Here is a 12,989-nt window from a genome sequence, read left to right as displayed (position 1 = left end):
GCGGTGGGGGGCGCAGAGTACAGTTCACCTCTCCCAAATGAAGCGGACAAGGAGGGGGGCTAAACTGTCAGTGACACCTGACTTTTACAAATAACGCACATTTCATTCAAAATATTTTAAACACTTGGCACATTTTTATTTATTTATTTAATTGTGTGAAATGGCTAATAAAAATAGGTAATAAAAAACGATTATGATGTGGAGGTGAATTGGTTTAGTCTTGACTTCTGGTCGTGAGTGACAGCGTTGAGGGATGATGGGAAATCTGTTGATTGCCGATTACTTAGTAAACACAGCGATGGAGAGAAAAAGGCCAAAGCTGTCAGGAGCCCAATTTAGGGAAAAAAAGAAAAGATGAGGAGGAGAAACGGGCAAAAGATAAAGGTATGCAACAATATTCTCTCTGTATGATTAAGGTATTCATGTCATTGTGTTAATTAGTGGTAGAACGTTAACTCTTACTTTGTTAGCCTTCTTGCTTATGATGCATGCTATGCTTACCTTGCTTAAAAAAAACACAGTAAAAGCCTAATATACAAACCATCACAGAAATTCTAATGGTTTCTATTAAATACCATTGTGAACCATAAATTTTTTTCCAGTGAAACTATTACAAAATTCCTTATTGTAGTGTGTTTTGGGCACTTTTCCAATAGGATTTACCATCCCACCCACCAATAGAATCTATCATATACCAGCAGACACTGTTATACTTACCATTAAAACCAATAAAATTCCCATTATAACCATTAAATCCATTACATTTTCTGTTATTTTTGGGCAGGGTTCTATTGTTTTTTCAGCAGTGTATACAACACGAGATCTAATTAAATTTAACCATAAAATTATGCTTTGCAACAAAACTGCAAGTACAGTTATTTCCATTGTTTGTGTTGGCTACTGTAAATAGCCAGTGTAATTTACATATGTGTAGATAGTGTAAAAGACAAACATTTTCCATTTGCTATAACTCTGTTACGTGACAAAGCATATAATTTGAGGCAGTAAATTAACCAAGGAGCTAATTGTTCCTCCCTTAGATTAGATTATATTGTATACATGTTAGCGCATGTTTATTTAAATTTGCAATTTTTAAGAGTAATATTGTAGCCAACAGTCTTTTGATGTCAATTTCAACTGCGTCCTGTTTTAGGGGCACTTCTAAAATATTTTGGAGCATCCTCTGCCACTTGTCAGGATGAGCCACCTACCTCCCCCACTACACAGGACTCTGCTCTTCAGGATGAGCTACCATCTGTGTCCTCAGCAAGTCATATGTCTCCACAAACATCTAATATTGAGGATGAAGACATCTTTGCCTCTACTTCTACCCAGCATAAGCCTGCAGGTGGGTTTTTGCATCTCTCTCTCTGTGTGTGTGAGAAGGGGGTATGCCTAGGCTACAAGACAACTACAATTTAATGTAATTTTAACATTTTTGATCATTTCTGAATATGCCTATGTGTTATGTTCCACTGCTCTGTTTTTTGAGTAATGTGCCACTATTTTGTCTAATAGAAATGCCTGGAGCTGAACCCCCCCACTCAGCCCCACTGCTGAGGATGAGCCTCTGTCAACTGACCCTCACCTCTGACTGACTGGATTCGGACTGAGCTGGTTCACAGAGGACCAAGTAGGTTGCCAACTGACTTTGTTTTCCAGAGGAATGAGAGTGATGGACGAAGTTGCCATCACCAATATTTTAAAAAGACATTAGCTAGTGGTGAAAAGATGGCAAGAAGTTGGCTAATATATTCCATGAAGAACAGCAGCCTTTTTTGCTTCTGCTGCAAATTGTTTTCCAAGAGGAACATTCATTTAACAATTTCAGGAATGGCAAATTGGAAACATGCGAGCACTCACCTCACATCACATGAACACAGTCCAGAACATCTCAATTGCATGAAAGCATGGAAGGAACTGGCAGTGAGGTTAAGAAGTGGACAAACTATTGATAAGCAACTTTTGGACTGCTCTCAGGATTGCACTTACCCTGCCAGTGACTGTGGCTCAAGCAGAGAGGAGCTTTTCAAAACTGAAGTTAATCAAGACATACCTGAGGTCAACCATGTCTCAGCAACGGCTCACTGGCCTTGCTGTCATAAGCATTAATCATTCAGTAGGGGAGCATATCTCATATGATGCCATTATTGATGACTTTGCATCTAGAAAGGCCAGAAATGTCAGATTTTAGTTTCAGTTTGTTTTCTGTTCTGCAGTGAAATAATTTAATTTTCTTTAGTGTGATTTATTCTATATTTTATTTGTATATTATTCTTAATAATTTAAAATATTTTTTCTTAAATAATATTGGTTTGTACAGAGTATAATTAAGTTATGAGAAGTTTATTTTTTTTTTTGCTAAAATTGGTCTGTTACGGAATGACGGAATTACTACAATAAAACGTGTGGTGTGTACAAAATGTGTAGTTTTGTCATGTTATTTATTTTTTTTTGCGCCGGGAGGGAGTCTCGCCCAGGGAGCAATTTAATGTAGAACCGCCACTGCTCACGGGCAGTTATACGTTGTGTTGTCACAATGTGTCTCCAAAAAATATTGTTTTTAATGAAGCTTTAAAGTAAAAGTGCAAATAATGAAACTGAAAAAATGTTTTAAACTATGTCCGATTAACCAAACACAGGGATTGGCAAGCAAAGCGAGCAGGGGGCAGAGCTCCCTAGTTAGATAAGAAACTAAATACATAACACTATTTTTAAGTTGTTACTTCACATATTTAGGTAATAAAAATACCCATCTGCACTGTCTGTGTGAAAATGTAATTGCCCCCTTAATTACTCCCTCAAATAGGTGTCCAAAGTTCACTGATTATTACACTCCACTGACTGAACACCGGTAGCTCTTTTGAATCTAATACTCGCCATATACACATTCACGCCACGACAGTCTTCTACCCAACAGTAACCTGTATGACCCCAAATCCTTCTGGAATAATCTATATATATATATATATATATATATAAATAATTCACTAAGTCCATGGCAAGCAAGACAGAGCCCTGCCCACCAACAATTCACTAAGCAGCTGACCATGGCACGCAAGACAGACCATGGGATACGCATGACAGAGCCCCATCCACCAACAATTCAAGTGAGAGCAAAAGCATTTGCCAAGAATGTTTTCATTAATCAAATACGAAAGTCAGAGGTTCGAAGACAATCAGTTACCGTCGTCATTCCGACCATAAACAATGCCGACTGGCGATCCGGTGCCGTTATTCCCACGACCTGCCGGGCAGCCAACTGAGAAACCAAAGTCTGTGGGTTCCGGGGCTGGGGAGAAATATGGATGCAAAGCTGAAACTTAAAGGAACTGACAGAAGGGCACCATCAGCAGTAAAGCCTGCGGCTTAATTTGACTCAACACAGGAAACCTCACCCGGCCTGGACACGGAGAGGAGTGACAGATTGATAGCTTTATCTCGATTCTGTGGGTGCTGGTGCAAAGCCGTTCTTAGTTGGTGGAGCGATTTGTCTGGTTAATTCCGATAATGAGCGAGACTCCCTCCTGCTAAATAGTTACGCGACCCCCAAGCGGTCAGCATCCAGCCCCGTCCCTCACTCAGAGTTGGTGGCGCGGCAGCGGTCCTCCAGTTTTCATTCGGACAATTGTAAGTTGCTCTCTCCAAAGTTCCAACTTTTCATTCACTTAGAGTCCTTTCCTCAAACCCACCCCATTTGGACAACTGTGTCTTTCAGGAAGTGTTCACCCATCAATACATAATTATGCAGCGTATGCTACGCTGCGGGTTGGCTAGTGTTGTATACAAAGACAAGAAAAAAAAGCACAACTGTTTGGACAACAGATTTCTCACTATGTCTGGCGTTTGACAGAAGGAACATCATATCAACACAAACGATGGAGGCAGCAGTGTGATATGAGAATGCTTTGCTGCCTCGGGACCTGGAAGACATGCCAGTCATCTGTCCATGAGCTGCAGCAGCGGCATAATTGGGTGATGAAGCTGGACTATGACAAAACAAGTAAACTGAAAGGTGAATGGTTCAGAAGAAACAAAAAACAACATGTTTCAAAGTCTTGTCTTGAATCCAAAAGAGGGGGCTGCAGCAGGACCTGAAACTAATTCTGACACATTAGTAGGTTTGTGTGCTTAAGCTGCTAAAGAACAGAAAACTTTAAAGAGCAAGAAACAGCTGCAAGGTTTGATCAATCAGTATTTCTCAAATACAAAAGAATCCATTAAATAAGACAGTTAGGATTTCATCCAAGTGCCCTAAAAACCTGACCAAAATGGGGGCTTCAAGGAATAGGAATGAGTACTCGTAAAAGTCATTAACTCCGCAGCTTTGCAAAAACTGCATAAAAGCCAACCTACACAAACCCATCTAACCACTCCCACCATCCCTCCCCCTTACGGAGGGCACTGGCAGAGTGCAACTAGGCCAAACAGAGGAGGCATGGCATTGGGCTGTCTGAACAGGAATATTCAGAGGTCTCACTGAATATTTCAAACACATGAGGTCTCACACACTAACAAAAATAAAGTTGACATCTTTATAGGCAGACGTACTTTGATTTGCCAAATTCAGCTATGCCACGATGTGGTAAGGGAATTAACTTTTAACATAAACAGTATGCACATCCACACAAACTGTTTAAAACGGAGATCATATGCAGAGTTGAAGGGATGGCCCATCTTTATAAGCAGTTCAACCACCTTTCTCATGGGTTTACAAAATAAAAAAAAAAAATTCAACAATCAGAATTTAATGAACTTAAACGTACTTCATGCCATCAGAAATAATGCTCACCAACGGATTAGGACTATTCCTCCCCAACTCCACCCTTATTTATTAATTTTTCAAGCCCTTAAATTTTAATACATTGGACTGTGGGCCACCAGACTCTATCCTAAGAGCAAAATCTCAAATCAGGATCCAGAACTGGTGACCAACCCAGCATATCTCAACTCAACATAAAGTCCAGCCTGGCATTTAAACCCAACAGTTCCGAGTGCCCGAGGCGGCAGCACTAAACACAAAGTTACAATGCATAACAAAAGGCAGCAAACTCACTACATGAGGATATTTGTTAAAACCTGGTAATGCCACACAATACTAATAAATGGCTACATTTACGAGTTGCTAGGACAAATGTAGGAGAAGCAAACGGTCAAAACTTACCTGGCCTCCGACCTTGGTGTCAAGTGAATCCATCACAAAAATACTTTTCCCCTTCATCGTAGCACATTCCCTATCTAAAATTACCTCAGTTTTAAGAAAGAAAAAAAAAAAAAATAACACTGAGGCCACCAGCATAACCCTTCAAAGGTGAGCCTTAAAATTGTTTTCTTCCCCGCTTGTGACCCACTAGATCACTGGGCAGCTCATCTGAAGCCAATTTCCATTTCCATCTGTGCCATGCAAAACTCACATTCCAGTGGTTCCATCAAGAGCTTTTAGCGGGAGCAAACATCACAAGATAAATAATCCACAGTCTAACCTTGTCAATTTAGCTCGCTATCAAAAATGGCTCTGGCTGGCGGAGTGAAACTGTATATTTTGAGGCATTTTTAGAGTGGCATTACATTTTACTTTTATGTACAATTTTGCCAAGTCCTCCTTTTAACTAAAATGGGCATACCAGCAAAAAAAAAAAAAAAAAAAATTAAAAAAGGGTAAGTCAAATTTGTTGCCACCACCTAGACTTGGTCTTCAGCCACTCTAATGCCTTCAACCCATACCCCATTTGGGGTGGTCAGATATGGTATGTGTCTTAGCATATTCATTGATGGGAGGTCTGACAATTGGAGGATGAAGCAGGAACAGAAACAGCTGACTTAAGTCCCCTATGCTACTTGGTGCTTGCTGCCCGATACAAATGCTTTTCAACTTTTCTTTGAATGTCACATAAAGTCATGCGCTGCCAGTTTTCTTGTTCCTTCAGATTTGAAAGTCAGGATTCAAGGTAGTAAATGTTGGCACAGGGATATTGGGCCCTTCTACAGATAAACCAAGAAAATAATAAAAAAGTTTGTGAGGCCATCTGAACAAAACCAACTTTGTGGTGATAACCGAGTTATTTTAAACTGGAGGCATGAAACAGGCACATGTTGCTCAAGTGCCAGCACTGTGAAGATACTAAACCTCTGTCCTTGATTGACAGGTATAGTAAATCAGCACCCACTGGGTAGGATGAAGTTGGCAGAAATATCAAATGTTGCCAGATCAGCAGCCACTTCATATTTTGTACTTAAACCTGCCAACAAGCTACAACACAAAAAACAAAAAAAAAAAAAAAAACAAAAAACACACTACAGTTAAATCCAAAAAATGGCACACATCTGGCAGCCGTATTGTATGCAAAGGTCCACAGAGGGCTCGAATCAAAGTAAAAGAGTAAAATCAATTTCTGACAATTACTAAAGAAATTAACATTGGTATAATTTATAATGCCCAATAAAACCTATAGCCTATAAAACCTGTAAGATCAAAGATCCATATTGTTTAGAGTAAAAGCGAAATTAGCAGTTGAACCAGATGGCAGTAGTACTCCAGTTACTTTTGCTAGAAAGCTGTGTTGCATGGTTACTGTAGCGACTTGGCCTGCGAGAGGAACAAGCAGGAGAGTTTCTGCAGGTGAAGTCACGCATGCTGAAGGAGCAAGTGCTGCATTAGTCATTCAGCAGAGCTGGGAAGCCAGAACTGCATCCATTTGCAACCTCTACACTTTCAAACTACCCAGGTCGGCAAGTAAGCATGGATGCCTCCATGAAAACTAGTGTTTTAGCAATAAAACACAAAGCAATAGTTTTGTAGTCTAGATTGTACAGGAAACAAATGAGAAAGAAGTCAAAAAAAAAAAAAAGTCAATGATATACAGGTAAAATTCCATTATAACGAATATCTTTACAATGAAATTTTCATTACAACAAAGTATTTTTATGGTCCCGACAGCTTCCCCATATGACACGAGTCTATAGAAATCTTGTTACTACAAAGTACATTCAGCAGATACTTTCATTACAATGAAGTGCCCAAAAGACCTTTGAAATGCCTGAAAGAATCATCCATAGAGCAGTTAGTTCTGTGGCCGCAGCTCAGTTGTGCACAACAATCCCCAAACAGAAACACTAATTTTTTTTTTCTTCGAACTTTCCTCGTTCTTTTTTTTTTTTTTTGCCTATTTTGTTTCCTGTGGTTTTCAGCGATACCTTTTACTTATTGCTCGTCAACATTTGAAAAACATCCATTGGAATTTAACTCATTGTCACCCTCCTATAGAAACAGCAGACACGGAAAAACGATAGTTCATATTATGAAAAAAAAAAAACTAATTTTTTGAAGCTCTCGATTGCTGAAAAAAGAAAAAAAGATGTTGCCAGTGAATTTGGAATTTCACCATCGCCACTGTCAACTCTCGTGAAAGAGCAAAAAAAGTAGAAAAATTTCAGCTAGACAGCAAGCCAAACCGTGTCCCGAAGTGCTATCTCTGCATCTGTACGGGGCAATAGCAGGGTCACAGATATGCTGCATCTCTCCGCCAAAGTAAACAGAAAAGATCTCTATGGGTGATGCAAGGTTAGGAGCACATTAATTGTAAATGCAGATACTGTAACAGGATTACTTGTTCACTGACACAGCCACGATCCTGCCTGACTGCTATGTCTGTGTATAGCAGAGTGGCAGATCACACTACAATAAATAACTGCCATTCCGGTTTCAAGCTGAATAAAGCTGGTTTTGCTAAAGTACTGAGACTAAGCGTCAAGTTTTGGGGTTCAAGACAGGGACTTATAGCGCGACCCCGATCTTTTATGATTTGCTTCTGTGGGGCTTCACTGGAGCAATGTGAGCCTCCTATTGCCCTGCCCCAGCAACGGACAAACAATCTTCCACAGATGCTGCAATTGTGCTTCAGTGTGTCGCTCATGTCGAGTGGGGATTAGGGGGTCAAAATATGAATAATGATTCAGCTCCTGACTGATAACTGTGCTGCCCACAACATGCTTCCACATTCACACGTTTACTTTGAATACCTCTCACCCAAATGCACGGCAGCACTTCAGCCATTGGATTTGGGCATCATTCACACCCTGAAAGTGTATTACCGCAAGGAGATGCTGAGAAAAATTCTCATCAGCATAACTTGTAGGCACGAGGAGATTAAAAGTAACGCGAAAAGTTATTGCAATGACTGAAAATGCCTGGACGCAAGTTAAAGAAGGCACTATAAGAACAAATACAGAATCTCGTTACAACAAAATATTTTTAGGTCCCTGGGAGATCAATATAATGGAATTTTACCTGTAGTACTATTTCTACCTGGAAGCTACAAATAAAAAACCTGCACTCAATGGTTGCTTTGTATATTGAACAAATAGTAGCATGCACAGTACCAAGCTAAACAGTTATTCAGTTTCACTCTGGTAATGTTAACATTTACTTTCAATATTTAGTATCAAAGAATGAGGCAATTTAAAGCAATGTTTTGTAATAAAAAATTAAACCTACAGTATAAAGTGTTTTGGCACTTCCTGAGTCCATCACCATTTGTGAATGATATCATCTGAAGACTGACAAACTTGGACTTGAGACCGGGCCCAAGTTTTTGAGTAAGAGTTTGGGGTACATTTTCTTTACATTTTGCTGGGTCAGAAATCAGAAATTGTAAGTTCCAAGTTTTGGTTGAATGCAGATATAGGAGGTGCAACGAACAGCGCGGCAGAATGGATGGTCCAACTCAAACTTGGCAAAGGAAATGAGGACTGGTGTGGCAGGAAAGCATGCGAGGATGCCAATCCCCCTAGCCAAACAAAGGTCGTCATCAGGGCCCTCTCTTAAAAAAGGGACAAAAAAGTGATTTCAAGGACTATTAAATAACTTATGTCTGTGACAGTGCTTCCTCTGTATGCTGTATGATGTGATGAAACATTACACTTTAAAACTACAGATTCTGTAAAAGCCCATCAGTGTATTTTACAAACATTAAACTACCAAAAAGCTAAAAATGCAAAAATGTAAAAAAAATTAGGAAATAAACTACTACAAAACCAAATGACAGTTATTCTGTGTTGTCAAAAGAAAATACATTTGTGATTTAATATTTACATGCAGGTACTTTTCATAGTCTATGATAATGAGGAAGCCCATCATTCGCAAAATAAGCACATGCTTACTGCAACTCAGAGTTTTTACATAAGTAGGAGAAAAAACAAGTACAAATAAAAGTAGGCAACAGTAAGTGTTTTACATCATTTGATCCATGTACGTTGAAAAGCTATACATCTAAGAAATGAAATGGAAAATGTTTTGATACAAATAATGTCATTTCCTATTTAGAATAGGTTTTTAAAAATGACCACTACAATCAATTTCCGTAGGAGGATTTTGAAAATTTGAGAAGTATGCTCTTGAAATCACGGTTTCAATAGTACAAGTTTACATTATTTAATAGCCCGTATTGAAGGACTTGTTCCAATAACTTCTGCCGAGGTAGTGCATTTTCTTAAGTATGTCTTTAATATAAAATTTCTTTATGCTCGTAAAGATGTTTTGAAAGGTATAATTAAAATTCTAGTTGAGCTTGTTTTTTTAATCAATAGGAAATCAGGATTTTGTCACTTTTTTTTTTTAAACTGCATAGTCTATACAGTACAGATGTTTTCCCAACATTGTGCATTACAAGGCATGAAAAATGTTAATTTCATGCTTGCAATATCACAATATACAACTTCTAGTCTGAAAGATGTCAGACTTGATAGCAGTTGCTGATACAGACTATACATTGCAGGTGATAAATTACACAACTACATAGCCACGTTCCAAGACAGTTTCACATTTCTACAGTACAATAAGCTTACTTTTTTCTGACAGTCAATAACATACTGACCTGGATTGCATATTCCCATGTGAAGGGTTTACAGGTACAGGGAATTCAGCCACAATTTGACAAAAAAATCTATATGCTTTGGCAGTTTGTGCTAGACACCAATGTATTTGTTGAAAATGCTTTCAAGACAGAACAGGAAGCCATCTTTTGCACTTATTTTTACTGTTCAAGATATATTATGCAACTCTAAAAATTTGTCAAAACAGCTACATCGCATATTAATGAGATCACTAGGACAGCATTTTTTCACTTAAGAAACATAAGTAAAGTTAGACCTCTTATATCACTGAAAGATGCTGAGAAATTAGTTCACGCGTTTGTTTTCAGTTGACTAGATTACTGTAACGCACTCCTCTCAGGACTACCCAAAAAAGACAAATCTTTTGCAACGAGTGCAGAATGCAGCTGCTAGAATCCTAACTAGGAAAAGAAAATCCGAACACATTTCTCCAGTTTTAATGTCACTACACTGGTTACCTGTGTCATTCAGTATTGACTTTAAAATTCTGCTTATGGTTTATAAAGCCTTAAATAATCTTGCCCCATCGTATATATCAGAATGTCTGACACCTTATATTCCAAATCGTAGCCTCAGATCCTCAAATGAGTGTCTCCTTAGAATTCCAAGAACAAACCTTAAAAGAAGTGGTGGGGCGGGCGGCCTTCTGCTGCTATGCACCTAAAATCTGGAATAGCCTGCCAATAGGAATTCGCCAGGCTGATACAGTAGAGTAGTTTAAAACACTGCTGAAAACACATTACTTTAACATGGCCTTTCTATAACTTCAATTTAACTTAATCCTGATACTCTGTATGTTCAATTCATCATAATAACTATTCATGGTGGCTCTAAAATCCGTACTGACCCCTACTCTCTCTTCTGTTTCTTTTTCTTTTTCTGGTTTCTTTGTGGTGGTGGCCTGCGCCACCTCCACCTACTCAAAGCTTCATGATGCTCCAACAATGATGGATGGATTAAAAAGTAGAACTCTACGTGACCATCTTCATCAAGCCCTTCCGTGAGAACCCTAAATTCAAAGAGGACTGTTTCATTTATGTTAGGTAGAATGCCCAGAGGGGACTGGGCGGTCTCATGGTCTGGAATCCCTACAGATTTTATTTTTTTCTCCAGCCGTCTGGAGTTTTGTTTTTTTCTGTTCCCCCTGGCCATTGAACCTTACTCTTATTCGATGTTAATTAATGTTGATTTATTTTGTTTTGTTTTATTTTTCTATTCTTTATTATGTAAAGCACTTTGAGCTACTGTTTGTATGAAAATGTGCTATATAAATAAATGTTATTGTTGTACATTTGGAGGGAGCTAAAAGTTTAAATAAAATTATCTACGAGTGAAGTCTGTCATAGAAAACCACACCCTTGACACATTTAATTTTCTCTTTCTTTTTTTAAATCTGTGACCAAAGTGGGCAACACTCCATTATACTAGTGAATATTAATTTTCCTTTATTTGTATTTTATTGTAAGAATTGCATTACCATCACACCAGTAAAAAAAGTTTTTGCATTTTACAATTTCGTAATTTTAACTGTTAAATTGATTCTGCTTATTCGCCCATTTCCTAATTAAAGCGGTTTTAAATTTGCAAACAGGCAAAACCTGATATCAGCAATTACTTTCAATTCAGATAGGATTAAAACTTTTTACAGCAAATATATTCAAAACATTAAATGCTAGAAGTGCTACACAGACACAGTCAAGTCAAATCTGAGATAAGTGTGAATTTTATAGCTGCCCTTCCAACATGTTTTAAAGCTATTAATACAACTCGCAGTACTAATGCAACTTTTTCATTTCTTCCCTGTCTGGTGGCTGTCAGATGACTACACCTGAGGAATTAAATTTCAGGCATTTTATTTGCAGAAAGGTCCTTACGATGCATTTCACTAAGTGATAACCAATGTACAGGTAATTCAAGCAATAGAGAACAATTGTTAACACGGATGGACTAATGTGACAGATTGATTAATGCACTAAATACCAAATGAGAGGGAGCACATTCAGCGTGTAAAACAAACCTAAGAATATTCCAAAGAACAGCCTGTAAAAACTAAATGGGTGTTTATCCAATACAATCTTTTCTGCTCCAAAAGACTGAGGTCTGCAGTGAAAACCTTCCCTTTCGAAAAAGAAAAGCATGGGCATAAGACATCTTCAAGTTACAGTCCTAGAAAACTTGGACAATACAATCAAAGCGACAAGAGAATTGTAGCCATACACTGATTGTATATAACAGGGAGTGGATTACAAAGCAAAGCAAAATGTAACATCATCCTAACTCGTGTGTTAGAAACAGAGTTAAATCTAGCACTTCACAATAATTCAATTTCGGCCTCATATCTGAAATAATTCCAAGAAGGTGCATCAGTAATAGATAACTTTAGATTAAATTTCTATTGGCAAGAAACTAGCATACTAAGTGTGTAATCCATCTATTGTAAATGTGTTAGTTCTGTACACTGATAATGAAAAAAATACATGGTAAGGTTAAGAGAGAAGAAGACTTTCTTCACAAACACCTACAAAATTAGGATCAACTGGTGTTTAGGTGTATAATACCCCTGGGCATCTAAAATACCTTCACATCTGCATCATGCAATTTTTCAACTCTGTAGGTTTTCAATGTCAGATTAAAGGCAGCAGGTTAGCTATATGAATAATACTTTGTATATAGCCTTCAAGAGGCACAAGCCTGAAGAATAATCTCATAATGCACAAGATAAAGCCCAATGTGTATTTAGTCGTCACTGGTGGTTGTCAATACATTTTCAGTAGGATTTCACAAAATGGTTTGACATGCACATTTCTTAAAATACTCAAAAATCAAAGACGGATATGATAAAAAAATACATTTTAACAGAAACTTTGAAAAGCCTTTTGTTAATAAATACCTTACCAAGGGCCAAGCTTCAGCATATTATTTTAGCTCAGAAAAAAATTAGTAGATGCTCCAAGGAAAATGTCATTTTAAACAATTTTGTAACTTAATACAGGAAATTCAACTCTGGATATCAAAAATAGGTTAAACAGTCACAGCCAATTTACTAGATACAATTTTTATGCAGAGGTGAAATTATCCCACGTGGAGCCTTTGCAGTT

This window comes from Polypterus senegalus, chromosome 18 (assembly GCF_016835505.1).
Source record: "Polypterus senegalus isolate Bchr_013 chromosome 18, ASM1683550v1, whole genome shotgun sequence".
Classification (NCBI taxonomy): Eukaryota; Metazoa; Chordata; class Cladistia; order Polypteriformes; family Polypteridae; genus Polypterus; species Polypterus senegalus.
Note: the sequence above shows the minus strand (reverse complement) of the source record.